Here is a 20,556-nt window from a genome sequence, read left to right as displayed (position 1 = left end):
CGGCTTCTTTCGGCTTTCTGTCGGCTTTTTCAATGGGGAAATGCCTCCGTCTTCCCGGACGCCTGGGGGAGGCATTTTCCCACTGAATCATCCCCAAATTGGTGGGGACCTTCCTCTAACCCCTCTCTAACAACCCCCCAAGTTTCAGACCGATTGGACTTTGGGGGGCCATAACATGGCCCAGGTCCCCCTATCCTCTCATTAAGAAGCACTGTGAGCAGCATATTGTTAGACTGCTGCTGCTCATCTTCTTCTTCATTATTTCCTATGGGGGAAAAATGAAGAGGCAGGCTTCCTTTGCCAGGGGTGGCATTTTGCATGCAAAATGCCCCCCTACCCTCAGGGGCCCTTCTCCCACCCTTCCTCCCACCCCCCACCAAGGCTCAGCCTGCTCCCCCTTGGGGGGGGCATTTCATGGCCTCCCCAAGTAGGTGCTCTCAGCCCCCAAAGTCCACCCCCTACTGCCCCATACAAACCCAATTCCCCCCCATCTGCCAAACACAGACCCAAATCCCCCCAGTAGCCCCTCACAGACCCAAATCCACCCCCAGCTGCCCCACACCCACCATAACCCCAGGAACAGGCTGGCCAGCCCTCCCCCTTTTGGAACTCCTAAACTCTCTTTCCCAGGGCAATTCCACACAGCTCAGGGGTGCCACAATGGTGGGCACACTCCTGAGTGCCAACTTATCCCTGGGAAAGAGCACCTGACACACAACCACCCCCTGACACCCCCCCCATACCTACATAGAAGGCTGGCCTGCCTGCCCCATTGTTCCCAATGCTGGGAACCAACCTCACATCAAAGAAGGGAACACACACACAATGATTCAAGTTTGAAAAAACTTTATTTTATCACTTTCAAAGTACAATGGGTCAAAAAATCACAACAAATCACACAAATTGTCCCCCACACAAAAGGACTACACAATTCACTACACATCAGAGAATCTTAAAAAAAAAATTAACAAACTCTAAAATTTTTGAACTGAATTCGGTTATACAGTAGGAGTGCACAACAGGGCATGAAAACAGAAGTCCCCTAGACAAAATTAACACAACAAACTTCAAATCACAGATTAAACAAAACCATAACAAGAGCTTTCAAAAACACTTTATTCCATGAACTGCTTAAATTTACACAGCAGCAGGGCACAAAAGGGCATGGAAACAGCATGCTTGCAGTGATTCACACTACACAAACATAACACACAACTCAATTAATATTAGACAATCAGCAAAACTTGTAACCAGCATTACAAGATGTGGGTTGCACAGCGGGGGCACAAAATGGGTCAAAAACACTTTCTGTCTTGGACAGATGTAGGCAACATGGCAGCAGGGCACACCCACAGGCAGGACAGGCAGTGCCAGGCCAGCCCGCAAACAGGCACCAAAGCCAGAGCAGCAGGCCTATGTGTGGGCCAGAGGCTGGCACACTTGTTCAAGAGCCTGGTGGGAAGCCTTGGAAGCAGTGGACCAAACACAGAAAAACAACCTCACACCATTCCAGTTTATGAAGCATAACTGTGAGTGCCAGGCCAGCTACCAGAGGGGTGACCACCAAAGCCGGAGCAGCAGGCCTGTGTGTGGGCCAGAGGCTGGCACACTTGTTCAAGAGCCTGGTGGGAAGCCTTGGAAGCAGTGGACCAAACACAGAAAAACAACCTCACACCATTCCAGTTTATGAAGCATAACTGTGAGTGCCAGGCCAGCTACCAGAGGGGTGACCACCAAAGCCGGAGCAGCAGGCCTGTGTGTGGGCCAGAGGCTGGCACACTTGTTCAGAAAAACAACCTCACACCATTCCAGTTTGTGAAGCATAACTGTGAGAGCCAGCCAGAAGAAAGGCACCAAAGACACCCAGCAGAGCTTCTGGCCTGTGTAGGCCCAAAGCTGGCACACTCCTTTTAAATTCCTGTGAAACAGTAGATCAAGCCCACCCCACACTCAAGCATGAGAAATTAAACATTAAAGAAGGCAAGCACAACAACCAATGCTGAACCCCACCCCCATCCCCAAACATTGTCTGCCCAACCTGTCCCCCCAGGCCATGCCAAGACTTAACTGAAACACCTTTTTGCAGAGGCAGGCCACAGCAGCACAGTGCCCAGCATCAAAAAACTTACAAAAATTTAAAAAAGGCCTACCAGATGTCCTCTCAGGAGGTCCAGCACAGTTGATCCTCCAGGCAGATGTCCTCCAGGTGCAGTCTCTCTTCTCCTCTCTCGGTCAGCAGCAGCAACAGAAGTGTTCCAGACCAGTCTGGCCCCAAATTTAAATCCCCTGCTGCAGCCTCAGCCAAAGATTTATCTATTGGCTGGCAGAAGGATGCAGCAGTGGGATTGGTGACTCCTAAAGTCCCCCCTCCCCTGCCTTTCCCCACACACACTCCAACAGTCACCCTCCCCCTGCTCCCCCTCCCCTACCTGTTAATTTTGGCGGGAATCTCTGCTTCCACTGCTTTGCAAATGCAAAGTGCAATGCTAGCAATGCACTTTGCATTTGCAAGGCAAAGCACATGATTCCCTATCCTCGTTTGCAAGAGGGGTGGGGGGGGGTGACAGAAGGAGTGAGTGATTCACTCCTTCTCCCCCCCTCCCCTCTTCGAAGAGCCTGCAGGAAGCCTTAGCTTCCAGCAGGATTTTGCTAGACACTTGCTAAGGCAAACGCCTAGCAAAAACAAAATGGCGATTCTTGAATGCCGAAAGAAAGCCGAAAAAGCCGAAACGTTTCAGCTTGTTTTGTTTCGGATAACCCGAAACGTCCCCGAAATGTTTCGGATAACCCGAAATAACCCGAAAGACGCTTCTTTCGGCTTTCTTTCGGCATTCGGAAAGCCGAAATGCACATCCCTAGATATTAGTATTTGTGTAGTATGTTTGTGCTGGAAGGCTCACATCTGGTAATGTGTGGGTGGGGCAGAGAATTACCAAACAAAGTCCCAGCATGCCACAGTATCACTTCTGGATGTGCAACCAGAAGTGACGTCACCACATTGCAGGACTCTCTAGGATTCCTCTAGAACTCTATGGTTTTTAAAAACGCAAAGGCATTTTTATTTTATTGGATATTTTGGAATCTGTTAAAAGCTAAGTTGTGCATGCAGTGAAACTTGGAGGGGGAGGGGCTGCCTTTCAGACCTTTGTGTCACCTCCAGATTGGGAAAGAAGAAATTTGTAGTGGCGACTAAGAAATCCTATTTGATTCCACAGTAAGCAAACTAAGCCAAATCAACTTGGTTCCCCAGAAAGGAGAGTTTTGGCAGCTCCCCCATAACCCCCGTAATACACTTCAACAACTCTTTAGGGAGGGGAATTTCTGAGGAGGGAGGCAGCCAGGAATGTAACTTCGCTTGCACAATTCAAGCTGTTCATGCTAATGCACAGACATATAACCTTTACATCATAATTCAAAAAGGCAGGAAAAAAATTGCCTACATTGTATTGGAGTTTCCAGACAGTCAGAGTTCTTCTGTCCTTCCATACCCAGCATTTTCCGGCTCTTCTATTGAAGAACAAAAGGTCTCTTAGGGCAAAGGGGATTTTCCCAACTCGTGTTTTTGGCAATGGTATCGTGGAGCCTCTCTTGTCGAGGGAAAGCACTTTCTCACAGCACCAATTTCAAAAGACATCCCCAAGGAAGGGACATCCCAAGGAAATAGTCAAAGAAGCCTTTCTCATCAACAAGATTAACTCAAACATCATCCTCCCCGAGTTGACACAAGAAGAAGATCTTGTTGATGAGGAGGTCCAGAAAATGTTCACTGAGTTACTGGACCATCAACAGCGTGGATTGATTGATAGACTGGGGAGATTGAGGAACAAGCTGGCTAAGCTTAGAGTAAGCAACCAGCAGACCACGGCCCCTTGTCACTAATGAGACAGTGATGGAAATTGATATTAACCGTGCTCTTCCCCCCTCTGATATTTCAACACCTCCACAGGCTGTTCAGGATATTGTGCCAGCAAGGACTCAACAGTATCCTGTGGAGGCGGAGTCAGTGATCAGAGAGTCCAGATGTCCTCATAGGGAAATAGAGTGCAAAGTTTGGAGAAATGGTAGCGTGTTCCATGACGAGAATGAGACACTTAATCAAATAGTGGAAACTGAATGACTGAGTAGGCAGCCCGCATCCCCTAATTTTAACATCATCTCTTGGAATATTGCTGGCTGGAAGAATAAGTCTACTGATCCCTCCCTTAAAAACTTCCTTACAAGGTTTGATGTGATTCTACTCCAAGAAACCTGGGCCTGTGATGAAATTTCCTTGGAGGGATTTAGGGCTCACTCCTTGTGTGCTTTTAAAACTGAGAGATTTGGCCGTCCCCAAGCAGGTCTGGCCATACTTTGGTCTAATAACCTAAATTGGGAGTTCTGCCCCCTTGGAGATTGTGGCCACCTAGCTCAGGCTGGCATGCTGAAGAGTGCAGGGAAAGTCTTAATAGTAATTAATATTTATCTGCCTCCATGTGCAGATAGGGATGCCTTGTCCTCTCATTGGGAGACCCTCTTTAAGTATTTAGAAGAAGTGGAGCAGAACTATCCAGAGGCAGATTTATTGATTGCCAGTGATTTCAATGCTAGGGTGGGTCAGAATAATGCAGAGATGGCTGGAAAGTTGGGGCTGGACTTCGAGACTGATATACTCACCTGTTTCTTTGATCCGAGACTTTCTAGAGATCAAACAGTTAATGACGCTGGTGTTTATCTGGCCCAATTTTGTTTAAGGTTTAATCTTGTCATCTTGAATGGATTGCATCCTTATGATTCTCCAGGTGAATTTATGTTCGCCTCATCTCGGGGTTGCAGTGTGGAGGACTACATGTTAATCTCATTGGCCCAGAGGGATACAATGAAAGCCTTTGCAATATCAGACTGCACCGAAAGTACTGGAGTTTCAGTATGGGATTCAGGAAACCCTCCGTCCCTGTAGCTTTTAGATAGGGAGCCTGGCAGTAGCAAAGACTGAAAAAAGAAAGCTCCAACAATCTCCCCATAGATTCTCACACAACATGAGAAATCGAATTGATTGTCTCTATTTTCAGAATTCAACCCTCCCAGGTTGCAGATGAATGCTGCTGTAGCCAGGGGCCACTTTTGCCACCTTGGAAGGAGAAAGTGGTGTCACTCTCCTTCTTAGCCACCCAGGTCTTAGCCTGGGTGTGGAGCCAAGTGCCTTTTAAGGCCACTCTGCCCCTCAGGCTCTTCATGCTTGGTCCACCTGCCCGCCCAGTAGCACTGCAGGCTTAGCCGGTTGCTGGTTGTCAGGGCCAGGTAGATCCTTGCTGTATTGAAAGCTATGTTGTATTTTAAATAAAAGTGGCCCTTTAGTACTAAGCTTTGTGTCTGCCTCTTTATTCCGACTGGGGGAGGATGGGGGAATGGTCTTTTATGAAAACCAAGAACAGATTTCCTGATAAGCACGTGAGGCTAAATTATTGCTCACTGAAAGCGACTCATGATCTGTCACTGTGCAGTTCTTGGAAGAGCATCGAGCTACGTACTCAAGCATTTGGCAAGTCCAAGAGAAGCAAGGCAGATGTTAGCATCACACTTCCGTCAAGCCAGCTTGGCTATCCATTCCTCTAATTTGGCCCACATACAACCATCCGACAAGCACTAACACCATGCTTTATAGTCAAAGGCCATTGTCCTCAAAACAAATAATATATGTGGGACTGCTGCTTGTCCAAGTGGGAAAACCTGGAGTGAAAGCAAAAGTCCAAGGAGGAAGGAGAAGAAAAATGTTTCTCAATAAACACATGAAATGCCTTCCCAGGGGAGGCTTTCAGTTGCCTTGCAGGCACAATTCCAGATATTGGCATCAGTGCTTTTTTTTGTAAAATAATAAAAAAAATACCAGTACTCATGTAGAAGAATTCACCAGTTTCCACCAATTCCTCCCTCCCTCTGTAGATCCTCAATAGGCTGTTCCAGAGGGTCCATTCTCTCTTTCTCTGGTTCAGCAGGGAGGACCCTGCATGAGGATCTCCCCCCCCCAAAAAAAGGTGTCAGTACTGAGTACAGATGTGTCCTGCCATTAAAAAAAAAGCCCGCGTTGGCATTGATCTGTATGCTCTTTAACACACACGGAGGTGGAAAGCACTGCCAAGTCATAGCTAACTTATGGCGACCCCTGGTGGGGTTTTCAAGGAAAGAGACTAATAGAGGTGGTTTGCCATTGCTTGCCTCAGCAACCCTGGTCTTTGTTGGAAGTCTCCCATCCAATTACTAACCAAGGCTGACCCTGCTTAGCTTCTGAGATCTAATGAGATCAGGGTCTCCTGGGCTATCGAGGTTAGGGCAAATATGAAATCCTGCCCTCAAGTCATAGCTGACTTTATGGCAACCTCCTGCTGGGGCTTTCAAGGCAAGAGACTAACAGAAGTGGTTTGCCATTGCCTGCCTCTGTAGACCTCAGCTTTTTTGGAGGTCTCCCATCCAATTACTAACCAAGGCTGACCCTGCTTAGCTTCCAAGATCTAATGAGATCAGCTTGCCTAGGTTATCCAGGTCAGTGTACATGAATGGTTACTTTGTGTTATTTTCATTCCTTTTGCCTTTATTCGAATGTTTCTGGGTTTTGTCCTGTTAATGTCATTAACATGTTGAGCTTCCTTTTAAAGTAAAGCCTTGTTTAATTTGATTATTTGTAATTCTATGTCTGTAAGTGTGTATAAAGTGCCGGCATATAGCAGCTGGCCTACGTGACACCCCCATAGGGTTTTCAAGTCAAGACAAGAGACTGTCAGAAGTGGTTTGCCATTGCCTGTTTCTGCAACCTTGTCTTCCTTAGACGTCTCCCATCCACTTATTAACTATGACCAACCCTGCTTAGCTTTGACAAACTGGCAAGATTGGGCCTGCCTTAGCTATCCATAGAGAGAGGGATTTGTTTTGTTCACCTCCAGTCTTATTGAAGCTCTCTTGGCTTCCCTTGAAATTCCTCAGATTATTCTCCCAGGGTGGAATGTTCAAATCTGCTTTAGGTGAAATCTGAAGCCAACCGGGGCATGTATGGAACACAGAGGCACACCTCTGAGAAATGTTGTCAGCCCTGTCAGAAGTTCTCTTGAAATTTCTCTGACATTTCAACCGGGAAGGAACTCCCCAATGCATTTTAGATTTCACTTTAGGTGAGATTTCTTTGGCAGTTCTTTTCTTTTTAATATTTAAAATTATCCATCATATATACACACCTTTACAACTCCTTCCTAAGAGCTAAATGCAGTCTATGATCTCGTGTCATCTAAATTATCTAAACCACTACCTGTGGTGTAAAGCAATACTACAACACACATACACCCTCCGCTAAATCCAGTTTTGTGGTAACTTTTCTGAATCTATTAGAATTCTCAAAAGCCCTTGTTGACAACTAGACTTCCATAAACTGTCATAGCATGTAACTAATGTGGAGAGCAAGTGCTTGACTTAATTTTAATAGCAATTATCTGGTTGAGTAACCCATCAGAAATAGGGTGAGAATATTGAAGGTTTGCATGGTTGTGGGCTTTGTTTGTTTGTTTCAGTGTCTTTGTGTGACAGAGGGAGGAAAACAAGCTTTTTGGCTAATGGTCATACCTTTCAGTAGGAGATTTCCTGAAGCATAACCCGCTTTTAGCAGCCATTCACTCAAGCCAAGAAATTGAATTCATTCCTCCCCTCATTTCCTTTGTGTTTCATTCCCAAGTTTCCCAAGCCTCCAGCACAACGATTACTAATTGATTACATATGAGGAGAAGCAGACACCAGCCTATCTTGACTTTGCGGGAAGCTGCTATGTTATTTTTCCTATACATTTAAATTGATACCAAAACCCAGTAATTAGCAATTCTAATGAAGAACAAACACAAAGGTACCCCAACCTCAAATTGCTCCAATTCAAATGTCAGCTGTGAAATTATAGTCTGTGAACTTGCTTTTTCAGTTTTCAGTTTTTCCGGTACGCATCAGCTTTGATTGCTTTAGTGTTTATTCAATTTCTGCTCCTCACTCTGATCTTCAGCTTTGTTTTCAATTCCAGCTGTCCCCCACAGACAGCTTTACCCTTTCTCTCTCTTCCCCACATTTAGCATTGGAGGAGGCTGAACATTTCCGTTTATGCAACAACATGTAGGAACTTAAGAAAATCATGGCAAGCAGCCTTTGCACTAAGTCTACTTTTTTAATTTAATTTTTATTGGGTTTTTATAGTAAACAGGGAGGGGTTACAACAAGACAGAAGCATTTATGAGATTCATATACAAGACACATATCCATCTGTCCAGATATAAAAAGCCACTATATATGTAATTAGCGCCCCATATACCTTCAAAATTCCCTTTCATTTTCTATAGTGTTTATTTAATTTCTATACTTTTTAATCCACTTACTCTGCTCCTTATATTTCTAATATTTTGTGTGTGTGTGCATATTATAGATAGATCACATTTCACCTCTTTTACCTTTTAATCAGGGATCTTAAATCCTTGATCACTCCAGGAGTGGGAGATGGATATAGCAAAACATACAATATCAGCGGGGCAGTAGTATACATCAACATAAAGAAAAGAGTCATTTTAATGTTAATTTCCCCTCTTTCTTGTATCTGTTCTGGCCATGCCTTCCAAACGTGTCTACTTGGATTTTCATAATTGTAAGGGTGTAGAGGCCAAATCAATATTTAGTTTGAAGACAATTTTATATTCTATAAAAATATCTCTTTCATTTATTTTGTTCTAGCCAAACTTATTTGCTTGGGTTTTCATATTGATAAGACTAGGGTGAGCACATAACTGTATAGCTGAAACACTATGTCTACTTGATTGTCCCCTATCTTGCATTTCTCCTGGCAAAACAAACAATGCAAGATATATTTCAGCACCTCCCATTAATAGTCTTCTGAACTCACTGTAAAAAGGAGAGGAGAAAGTTTATTTTTCTCCTTTTCTCAGCAACCCAAGCCTACAGCTTGGAGTGGGGAGGAGAGAAGGGAAATCAGTTACTCTTGTGATCACTGATGCAGAGAAGTTAGCCGTGTTAGTCTGTGGTAGCAAAATCAAAAAGAGTCCAGTAGCACCTTTAAGACTAACCAATTTTATTTTAGCATAAGCTTTCGAGAATCAAGTTCTCTTTGTCAGATGCCTGATACAGATGCCTGTATCAGGCATCTGACAAAGAGAACTTGATTCTCGAAAGCTTATGCTAAAATAAAATTGGTTAGTCTTAAAGGTGCTACTGGACTCTTTTTGATCTTGTGATCACTGTCTCCTCTCTACTCCACAAAGTGCGGCATCTCGGTAAGTTAGCTATCTTTTCAGGATGGGAGATCAGAAGAACTTGATTTCCAGCTGATCCATTGGGTTTCGGATCCTGATTCCCTCCTCTCCCTCCAAAAAATTATCATAAGCACCAAATCAAATTTCCCCAGCAAGAGATCAGAAGCCAACACTGAACTGATCTCCCATGGGCTGGAAGTTGGCTGCTGTTGGCTGAACATGAATGGGTTGTATGAACAGCAGCACTGCCCAGAATAGCCCGTACTGTATAATTTTTTCCCCGTATTAAATTCAAACAATGTTTGATGTCTTTTGCAAATGCAGCTCCTGGGCTCACCCTTTTCATGGCGGAGGATTGCAAGGGGAGAGAAAGGAGGGGAGGGCTTTCCTCTCCTACCAGTTTCTCACTGAAAAAGCCACCTCTTTCCCCTTCCCGCAGTAAGGTTTCCTCTCTATAATGATGTTTACCAAAAACAGTAGAGATCTAATGAACGGAGAAGAGTGTGACATTAAGCAAATTATGAAAAAAGATAGCAATGCAATGACTGTAGTAATTGGTTTGTTAAAAATAGCTCAACAGAACATCTGAACACTGAAAATTGCTAATGAAAGAATCAAAATAAGAGAAAGAACCACAATGGAACTATGTGATATTGGCTGACAATCCTAGAAAGGAAGGTTAATGAAAGGTTGGTCTACACAAAAAGAAGATCAGTTGATAATTCGGCCATCCCGGCCAGTGGCAATGGCCACTCAGGCTGGTGGCCGCTCTTTGCTTCCTTGGAAGGAGGAAAGCGGAAGGCACATCCTGGCATCCAGGGCTTAGCATTGGGGACGGAGCCTGTAGCCTTAGCTGGCTTCTCCGCTCCATTGCCTTCAGTTGTGCCTCATGCTCGGCCCACCCACCTCACCCTATTGCAGTGCAGGATTAGCCGGTCGCCTTTTGGGCCAGGTAGGATTTTTTATCTCCTTGTCCCTGATTGGCACTTGGGAATGGAGTTTTTTCGCCTACCTTGCACTGTGAGAAGAGGAAGGTAATTGGCATGGTGGGACTGAGGTAATTCCCTGGTGGCAGAATTTTAGTTAGGGAAAATCTGTAGCGGGCCGGTGAGCACCCTTGGCACCTCCCCATTGGTGGGGAATTGGGGTCTTTCAGGAGCAGCTGGCTGACATATGGCCCAGCTGCGAGGTCAGATGCCCTGGGTGGGGAACCCCTGGACAAGCCAGTCTCCCCCTGCTGCCATACGGCCGGGTGGGGCAGCTTTACAGGGGTGAACCACTCCGCCTGGCCAGGATGGGTCCCAGCCATTTGGTGGATGGCTCGCACCTGGGGCAGCGGGTGCTTGCCCAGACAGGTCAGGGCGGGGTCCAGCAGTGACCCCAGGGCCTGACCTGTACCGCTAGTTAGGCCTTTGCCATAGTTTATATTTAATTGTTGTAATTTTAATAAAGTGGCCCATTTTAAAACCCAAATACTGTGTCTGCCTTTCATTCCGACTGAGGGAGCAAATGTGTATCTTGACCATACTATTTGTTGTTGTTGTTATTGTTGATGATGATGATGTCATTTATAGTCTGCCTTTATAGTTTGCAGTATGAGATTAATACAGTCAATATCAAGGACATTTCCATAAACAATGCCATAGGGTAAATAAATCCTTGTTTACAAAGACTAGCAAAAAGTTTACAAAGACTAGCAGATTAGCAAAAATCTGATACGGAGCTGAAGAAATGCTGAAACAGAACATAAGCAATTCTAGGACTGATGTTAGACAACATGAAGCACAGGTAGTTCATAGAAGAAAATACTTAAAGCAACAGATACTGGACTATGGGGGAGTTGAACCTTTGGATGCTTCTCCATGAAAAAAAAATGCCTGTGTATGTATAAAGCTATCATGTGAGGAAGAACTTCCAGGCTAGCCAGCAGACTGGGCTTTACCCAAACATTATGGAACATCATTTTTTCTCTGTTTTCCTCTGCTTTTCTGTATCCCCTCCTGACCCCCTCCCCCTGAAAAAGATTATTCTCATGGTTGCAGGGTCCACACAAAGGAATGGCTATATGAGTTGGAGGAGTGGAAAGAAGAAGACCAAGGGGGTGAAATTATTCCTCTTTCCTCTTTTATAAACACAGGAGGCAGTTCCTCCCCATGTCCTGCCTCACTCCAGCCTAACCATATGCACAGGTCCAGCAGTGATCTTTCTGAAAATTGGTTTCAGATTGGGTAGCCATGTTGGTCTGCAGTGGTAATGGTTGAAGGGAACTTGATTCTTGAAAGCTTATACCCAGAAATCTCACTGGTCTTTAAGGTGCTACTAGAATCTTGGGCATATAGATCCAGAGGAGTTAGCTGTGTTAGTCTGTAGTAGCAAAAATAGAAAAGAGTCCAGTAGCACCTTTAAGACTAACCAACTTTAGTGTAGCATAAGCTTTCAAGAATCACAGCTCTCTTCATCAGATGCATGGAGGGTAAGAAGAAACTGGTCAGATATATAAGTGGAGAAGGGAGGGGGGAGTAGATGCAATCAGTAGCTTCTGATAATGAAATCAGTTACTTCTGATAATGAGATACCATTCATAGTCTCTATTCAGTCCAAGCCTGACTGAGTCAAATTTACATATGAATTCCAATTCAGCAGTTTCTCGTTGGACTTAAAGGTCACCAGTTCAACAGAAACATTTCAAAAACAGAATCCAATGGAAAACAGCTGAATTGGAATTCATATGTAAATTTGACTCAGTCAGGCTTGGATTGAATAGAGACTATGAATGGTTATCTCATTATCAGAAGTAACGGATCCCATTATCAGAAGCTACTGATTGCATCTACTCACCCCTCCCCTCTCCACCTATATATCTGACCAGTTTCTTCTTACCCTCCACACATCTGATGAAAAGAGCTGCGCTTCTCGAAAGCTTATGCTACAGTAAAATTGGTTAGTCTTAAAGGTGCTACTGGATTCTTTTCTATTTTTACTAGAATCTTGCTTTTCTGTCAACGAGGAGATGTTGTGAGCATGGGGAGGAATATGGGAAGATTCTGTGGATCATGCACAAATGGGAGTTGGCTAAACTCCCATTTTTTTGTAAACTTCAATTTCATCTTTACATTGGGTTCAAAGACAAAAATCCCATTTCCCAAATGCTGCTATTGGCTTTCACCTCCCAGCTACCTACACGTGTGTGTATTGTGTGTGATCAGCTACATATGTTTGTATATCTGTGTGTATGTGTGAGAGTGTGTGTGTGTGTCATCTCTCCATCCCACGACAACTTACAAATGACTTTTGAAGAAGCAAATTCATTTCACAGAAGGCCTGGAGGAGCATATCGGATTTGAAAAAAAACAGAGCACATAACAAGACCAATATGATGTGTTCCTTTCGACTGGCAGCATAAATGAGATGCTTAGCTTAAGAGATCGTTTCCAGTCAATACAATTATACTGAAATGCTTTATCAACTGGCGCAAAGTCTAGGAATGAAGGATTTACTCGTAAGAACATTGGCTGCTCTAACAATAGATGTTACTGTATTACAACAACATTAACTACAGCCAGAATCAGCAATGGAAAACTAGAGATGCTGCAATTCTTAGAGGAACTTATCCTGAGTTCAGTGCCCATTCTCTGTCCAAGTCAAATCCCCCGTACTCTTGAATTGCTGATTTGTTCACAATTGGAAATGACCTATATTTTGAGTATATTTGTATGCATCGTCAAATAGGCAGGCAGCCCATGACTGCAGGTGGTATATGCTCAGTGTTGGCATAGAGGTCATTCAGCATGCTTGAACACTGGGGGGGGGGCACTATTTTTCCCTTTCACACTTGAACCAGACTGTGTATATGTGTGATGCCTCTTTTTGTCTGAGCTAGAAGCTTCTACTTGACTCCGCTTTCTCTTTCTGTGTCTTTGCTCTCTCTCTTCTCATGGTCTTGCAAGAAGCAAGAATCTTCTGCAGAGCTCTGCTGTAAAACCTTGCCTACTCTCACTCACATGCAGCCAAATTAGCTGACCACTTGCAATACGGAATAGTGCTATTTAGCTTGGGTTTCCATTTTTCTCCTGTTACTACAAAAATACAAATGAATGTGAATCAGCGTCAATCAAAGCAAGTTCTATCTGCTGCCATGTACTGGCTTGAACAGTGTTTTTATGCTTTCCTAACGCTGTAACTTCACTATAACAGCTAACAAATATCCCAGTACTCAGAGCTTCTGATCCAATCTGGGCGGCCATGAAAAACTTTTAAGGAAACCAGTTTGGCCAATATTCTGTTTGTGAGTAGGAGGAAGCCAATTTTTTTTTAAGAACTCTTTGTCTGTTCATCGATCCTTTCATGGATGTTTGGCCACTAACTTCACTGTTTTCTTCCCTAACATTACATAATATTGCAATTGGCTTTTTGTGTGTTCTCATATAGCCCAACTGATTTCTACTTCCCCACCCTTGCTGCTCTGTTCAGGAATTGGTTGTTTAAATAAACAGCAAAACCAGCCACAAGTCATCTAAATCAGACATGAGTAACTGCTGTGCTTTTTTCTTTGTAAATTGTTCATCAAAGTAGTCCTTAGTGATGTTAGTGGCTGCCACTCTGTTTAGATTTGCAGCATCTATGTGCTTGTAGCTTTTTGGTCACATTATGAGAAGACAAGATTCTCTGGAAAAGTCAATCATGCTACGAAAAGTACAAGGCAGTAGGAAAAGAGGAAGACCTAAAATGAGATGGCTTAGCTCAATAAAAGAAGCCACGTCCTCCAGTTTGTAGGATCTGAACAAGTCTGTTAATGACAGGACATTTTGGAGCTCTTTCCTTCATAGGGTCCCACAGGTCAGAGGTGATTTGACGACACATAACACACACACAGCTTTCTGAAAACCCTCAGAGCAAACCCTTAGTGCAAATCTGTTTGGTAGGAGTTCATGTTGTTTGACGTCGACATTAACAAGCCCTGTGATCAGGTCACAACTGGATGACTCGATCAAACACAGTAAGTTCAACTGTCAAGCATGTTCACCATAAATTTCATGCCGTTCCCAGTTCCCATCTACCCTGGCAGGAAGTTGTGGGGAAAATGGGGCAGAAGATGGGGAAGAAGGATAGATCCAAAAAGACATTCTGGAACTGTTGCCTATTTTCTGTTTAAATATACAGTCCCCAAACCAGGCTTCTTCTTTGAGAAGAAAGAAGGGAGGAGGGGTGAGGGAAACTGACAAGGAAGGGCACCAGTGGGTGCTTTGTGTTCATTTCATATTCATACTATTGAACACTTGCAAATGATCATTTTAAAATGCTTAACAGGGGGGTTTAAACTAGGCCAGGGGTGGGCAATCTCCTGGGGGTTTGCTCTGTGGCCTGCAGGCAACCTGGTAAGGAGCGCACTAGGCATGCTCCCTGTGGGGCTTGATGACATCTCTTCCTGGTGTAACATCATTGTGCCAGCCACAGAGGTATCCCTTTGCTTTGCTTTCCTTTGTCCACAAATAGGCTAGAATTAGCCCCACAATAAGTGCAGGAGCATGCCGAGGCCGGCATGATGACCTCACTTCCCAGAAGTGACAACATTATTCCTCTCTTGGAGTGAGCGCAACCAAAGCAAGCACACAAGGAGATTGGAACAGGTAAATCCCAGGTCCTCCCTCCTACTGGGAGGGTATATGGACCTGGGAACCTTAGCTGAAACATAAGAAGATCCTGGCTGGATCAGATCAATGATCCATATAGCCCAGCATGCTGTTTAACACAATGACTAACCATTTACTCTGGAGAGCCAACGTCTGGGCAAGGAGGCTGAGGCCTTCCCGTGAAGTTGCTGCCTAACAATGGTTTACTGCCTCTGAAGGGAAGCAGTTTCAGGCCAGGCATCAGGGTTTTCTCTCAAGAATCCTTAAAGCTCAAGCTTTGGTCCAGGTTTGAACTAAAAATATCTATCTTTTTCTGCTAGGGCGTCTTTAACTGTAGTGCTTGAATTACAGATAGGAATCAGATCAAGTGACTTTTCACTGTGGGTGCAGGCATGAAGAAACCTTTATCCAATGCATATTTGTTCCCAGTTCTAGTGTCCCAAGTAGACATGAGCATGAACAGAAATAACCCGAACATGGTGTTCGTTGTTCGTTGTCATCCATGAACAATGAACAACGAACATTGGTGAATATGACCTGTACATGAGTTGTTCGTTTTTCGTAGGGGGCAGTAGGCTCTCCTCCAGCCATCAAGATCCCTACCGTACCACTCCCAGAAACCCTACCAGAGCAAGCAGCAGGAAATGTATCAATAATAAATAATAGCTTGGCCCCAGAGCCTCGCAGCAGCCCGGGAACCTGAAGGGATAGACCCCTATTTCACCACTCCCAGAAACCTTACATGAGCAGGCAGCAGGAAAGGTACCAGTAATAAATAGTAGCTTGTCCCTTTAGTTCTTTAGTTATTGTTGGTCAATAAATTGCCCTGTTTTCACCCAAGCTTTGTGTCCATCTCTTTATTCCAAATAGGGGGGCAAAATAGAGCTGCTGTTCCTTTAATGGCTGCAGAAATGTCACAGGTAAAGCTTTCCCTCATGTGGCGATGCACTGATAGGGGAAGTTTCGTTTGATAAATTTCCAGCTGACATGCAATGTTAAGCAAGCATTGCCGTTTACTTTATTTTAAATGAAATATCAAAATGTAGAAGACCATTTTCCATACATTCCTATTCAGGGATATGCATATTACCACTGTCTGCTTGTAATAGCCAGTTGGCCCATCTCCGTCACGCTGTGTCACTTCTGTCATGCTTGAAGAGCCGAGGGTGATGGAAATAGATCAAGTGGTGCGAGGGAAGGAAGCAGGACAGATTTTTAAAAATATGGAGCAGCATGTCTATGCCTGGGGCAAGTTCCCAAATCTTGGGCAGTGCACAGACACACAGGACCTAAAATCTGAATGTTTCTGTTTTTTAAGAAACCCATCTGGGTAAAGTGATTAAAAGCATAAAATAAGAATAACCTCTGGAATGACCTCTATGAGAAGTAGAATGACTATAGGGTGAAAGGGGGGGGGTTAATTCTGTATTGAAGAATACAAACAAATGGAAGAAAGGGGAAAAGAGAGATGGGCATTGAGCAGTGGTCGATCAGGGAGGTGAGAGGGGGATAGCTGTGAATTTCCTGTGTTGTTCATAGGGGCTGGACTAGATGATCCTTGGGGATCCCTTCCAGTTCTAAGTTTCTGTGTTTCTGTTTTTATGTTATTAAGGAACCAGTAAGAAGCACCCAAAAGGGTAATATGATGGCTTTTTCTAACTAGGTTTGCCGGGCTGAGCCTGATAACCGGCAGGACGATTTGGGGGGGGGGGGGGGGATGCATGGTAGGAAACTGGTGTTGGTGATATTTCATCTAGGAAAAATCAAGAAGCGACAGCTGTAGCTATAATAATTACCAGAAATCCTATGGTAATGCTTATGAATTCCAACTCGGCAGCTTCTCCAAGGAGTCTCCCTTTGAAGCTCTATTGTTAAAGTACCACCACCTTGAAGAATAGTTGTGCATTTTTAAGGCTGCTATTGCTGGGGTGGCAGGTATTCTCTGCTCAGATAGACTGCCCCTGCTGCTCTACAGATACTCAGCTTTTGTGCAAAACACCTGCCAGTTCTTGCTGCTGTCTGATCACCAGAGCTGCCCTGTCTCCTTGACCCCTGCTACCATCAGCATGTAGCAGCTAAACATGCTTTACTGTGTCAGGCTGCAATGAAACTGCCAACCCCCTAAGCAGTAGAAAAGAGCAAGAGTCCAGTAGCACCTATAAGACTAACAATATAGCAGTCATTTTGCTTCTCTGTCTGCCCTGCTGACCTCATTAAGCCTCTGGGAAAGCCGATAGCTGGCTTTTCCTTTGTCGTTTGGAGAATGTGTCTTAATTATTTGAAGCTGGAGTAAGATTCACTTTCATAACTGTTAATATATCGTGCAATTGGCTCAAGAACACTTCTTACTAAAGTAGTTAAAAATACTATTATGCAATGAGAAAGCAAGAGTTGGAAGGGGCACAATAGAGCCAGGATGAAAAGATTTGGAGTATGGAATGTAGCTTTCCATTTCTTTCACTCCACACCTCTCCTGGGCTCGAAACTTCATGGGTCTTTCTGGAGTTGTGCAATTACAGTTCAGCCTTTTATCCCCTGTGACTTCTAAACAGCAGTATGCAACATACCAAATCTCCTGGTACTATAGAAGATTTTAAATTCTAGCAGGCAAACTCAATAAAACATTTAAGCCACTAGGGAAGGAATTCCAGGATTCAGTCTGTCTTTCGTATGTGACTTCTCAGCCCTCCAAACCATTACTCAAATTGCTCTTTTAATTCAGTTGCAGGTTATGGGTCGATGTAAATAAGGAAGCAGATGAGGGTTTAAGACACACGGGCATGGCAAAAGCCAGTTTTTAAAGTCCTTTTTTTTAAATAATATTTTTATTGTTTTTTCAACACATATATATACAAACATGAGACAGTTATCATTTTACTTGTCGATATCTATTCTCTATTTCTTTATCTCTTATATTCCATCTTATTACATCAATTGTGAGTTCTATTATGTCATTATACAGTTAGTCTTAGTATCATATTTATGTTTAAACATTGTAATTATTTGCCATCCATTTGTAGAAGGGATCCCATGGTACTGCGATGTCTTCTTCCATTTGCCCTTTCATTAACAATCCATTCCCGCCGTCTCCATTACCTTTGTTATTAATTCTTCTTGCTAGGGGATTCTTTGTTGTTTCCAATAGGTTGCTAATAAGATTCTAGCCACTGTTACTATATGGATTACTAAGCATTCTTGCTCTCTCTTTATATCCGACATACAGTTTAATAGAAAAATTTCTGGTTTCAAAGGAATTGTTATCTGTAAGATATTTTGTAATAACTTATGTACCATAGTCCAATATCTATGCACTTCTTTGCAGGACCACCGCATGTGGTTTTTAAAGTCCTTGAGTCATCAAAACTGAAGAAAGGATGGAATGCAAACAGCAGAGGATATTAGTTTAGCCAGCTAGCCAAGGATACTGTATAGTTCTTTAATGAGAAAAAGGAATTAAAAGGCAGGCAGTGTGCAGGTGTCACGAGGGACAGGTTTAATAAGGAAATCATGGTGGTGATTTGTGAATAAAGTAAGTTGGAATACTTTTACTTAAGCTGGTTTCCTTCCCATTCGTAATGGAATAAATCAGCTGGAGTATCCGTAAAGACCAATGTGCAAGTACTAGGTTTGCAACGGAGGATGTCCCGATAGATTGGAACACTAATTGGTGAGGACCAAAAAATGTCTTTTTAAACTTTAAAATGGAGTGGTAGGTTTTGTTTATTAAATGGTACATTATCTTAAGTTTCCTCTAGGGTTTCCAACACATACTTCTACTGAGTTTCCTGTTACTTTTTCCTCTCTTTTTTTCCAAAATGCAAATTAGTTTTAATTGAGTCAATCCATTGGCTGACGATTTAAAATATTTAATTGGTTGGAAGCACTGATCAACTAGAACAAGAGTAGTAGTAGTAGTAGCACCACAGTAGTTTGTAAGCCTCAGGAATGGGACAAGAAATGTCAACAATGGCTAGGATTGCAATCTCTGAATTGGAAAATACTTGGACATTTGGGGGTGGAGCCTGGGAAGGTTAACGTTTGGAGAGGGAAATGCTGTACAGTCCACCCTCCTAATACGCAGAATGGATCTCTGTAGTCTGGTCTCCAGAGATCAGATGAAATTCTGGGAGAACTCATAGGGTTGCCAACTCCACGTAGGGAAATTCCTGGAGATTTGGTGGTGGATCCTGGAAAGGGTGAGGTTCAGGGAGGGGAGGAACCTCAACAAGTATAATGCCATAGAGTTCACCCTCCAATGCAGCCATTTTATCCAGGGAAACTGATGTTTATAGCCTGGAGATCAAATGTAATTCTGGTTGAATCCCCAGGCCCCACCTGGAAGTTGGCAACCCTATCAGACACCCCTGTGAAATTGATAAACTTAGCAATGGCTTACTGGCATGGTCGTTTTATTTGTCTGGTTACTTTAAAAACGTGTGCTGGTGGGTTATTAAAATCTTTCTCTTTTTTAATCAATAAATTCCAGATTTTTCCAGGGTCAACCCAATTCTGCTGAGCCATGTGACTCATCAGCCACAAGATCTACATGGATTTGTCCTACTTTACTACTAATCCAGGATATTCAATTCTGGCTCTGCTCCTAATTTCAGCCAAGTTCCTCCACACTTAACATATTCTGCCCTGTCATCAGGTCGTGTTGTTGCTCTTTCCTGTCCAAGACTTTTCTGCCAATCACACCCAAGGGGAAAGAAAGTATTTTGCCACAGAAGAACCCATAGGGTTGCTAGGGCTCCCATGGTTACTCCCCCCATGCAAGAACTGAAGTATGATAGCTGAACAATAGTGCCACAGAGAGTCTCTCTACACGGGATATCTGACACGTGAAGAACACACGTCGGGTCGGGAGATGCAACGTTAGTTGGGAAGGGTAGTTTAAAAAGACAGAGCTGGCGGCAGGGCAAAGGCTTTGCTATACACTGGAGCTGTGTGAAGGGGCTGTGAAATGCCAGAAGGGAAACTTCAGCCCATGATAAACTCTCCAGGTCCAAGCCTGGCTCTGGAAGGCAGCTCCAGCCCATTTTCATTTCTCATTGCCCTCTTGTTGAGATCCCACACAGTTTTAAACTGGAGAGATGAAATTGACAGAGCCTTGAGTCTGAGGAGACAAAGATGAATTTAAGGAATGATCTCTGCCGACTCTGCTTTGTAAACTATGTTTCCCAGCCAACATTGCGTCTCTCTATACTTGACAAATACGAACTGAGGTGTCTTGTATAGAAATACTTTTAGAGCAGGGATGGGACTTAGAAGTGCCTGGTGGGTAAAGAGGATGCCCTCTGGCATATCAGAAGCTGTGTGTATTAGCCGTATCCACTGAGAACATTTCCATTATAATTTCAGATCCAGACTCTAGGGAGAAATGTTACCATTATTGTTTTTTTCTGGGTAGGATATTACTGGTTGGGGAATCAAATCCATGCTCCCCACCCCCACATACCTTGAGACCTTTATTTTCCATGGGAAATCTATTCAAGGGGCTGGAGTAGCTGTTGATGAAGATAATGGCACCACATTTGCACAGGGCACAGTTCTCCCTCTAATCTAAAGACATCCTACATTTCAAGCAGATTGAACAAAGACCCCCAAATAGGTCCTTTTCTGTACATCTGCACATCTCTACTGATTATGGCGGCAGCCTAGCAGGA

The sequence above is a fragment of the Eublepharis macularius genome, chromosome 7 (assembly GCF_028583425.1).
Source record: "Eublepharis macularius isolate TG4126 chromosome 7, MPM_Emac_v1.0, whole genome shotgun sequence".
NCBI lineage: Eukaryota > Metazoa > Chordata > Lepidosauria > Squamata > Eublepharidae > Eublepharis > Eublepharis macularius.
Note: the sequence above shows the minus strand (reverse complement) of the source record.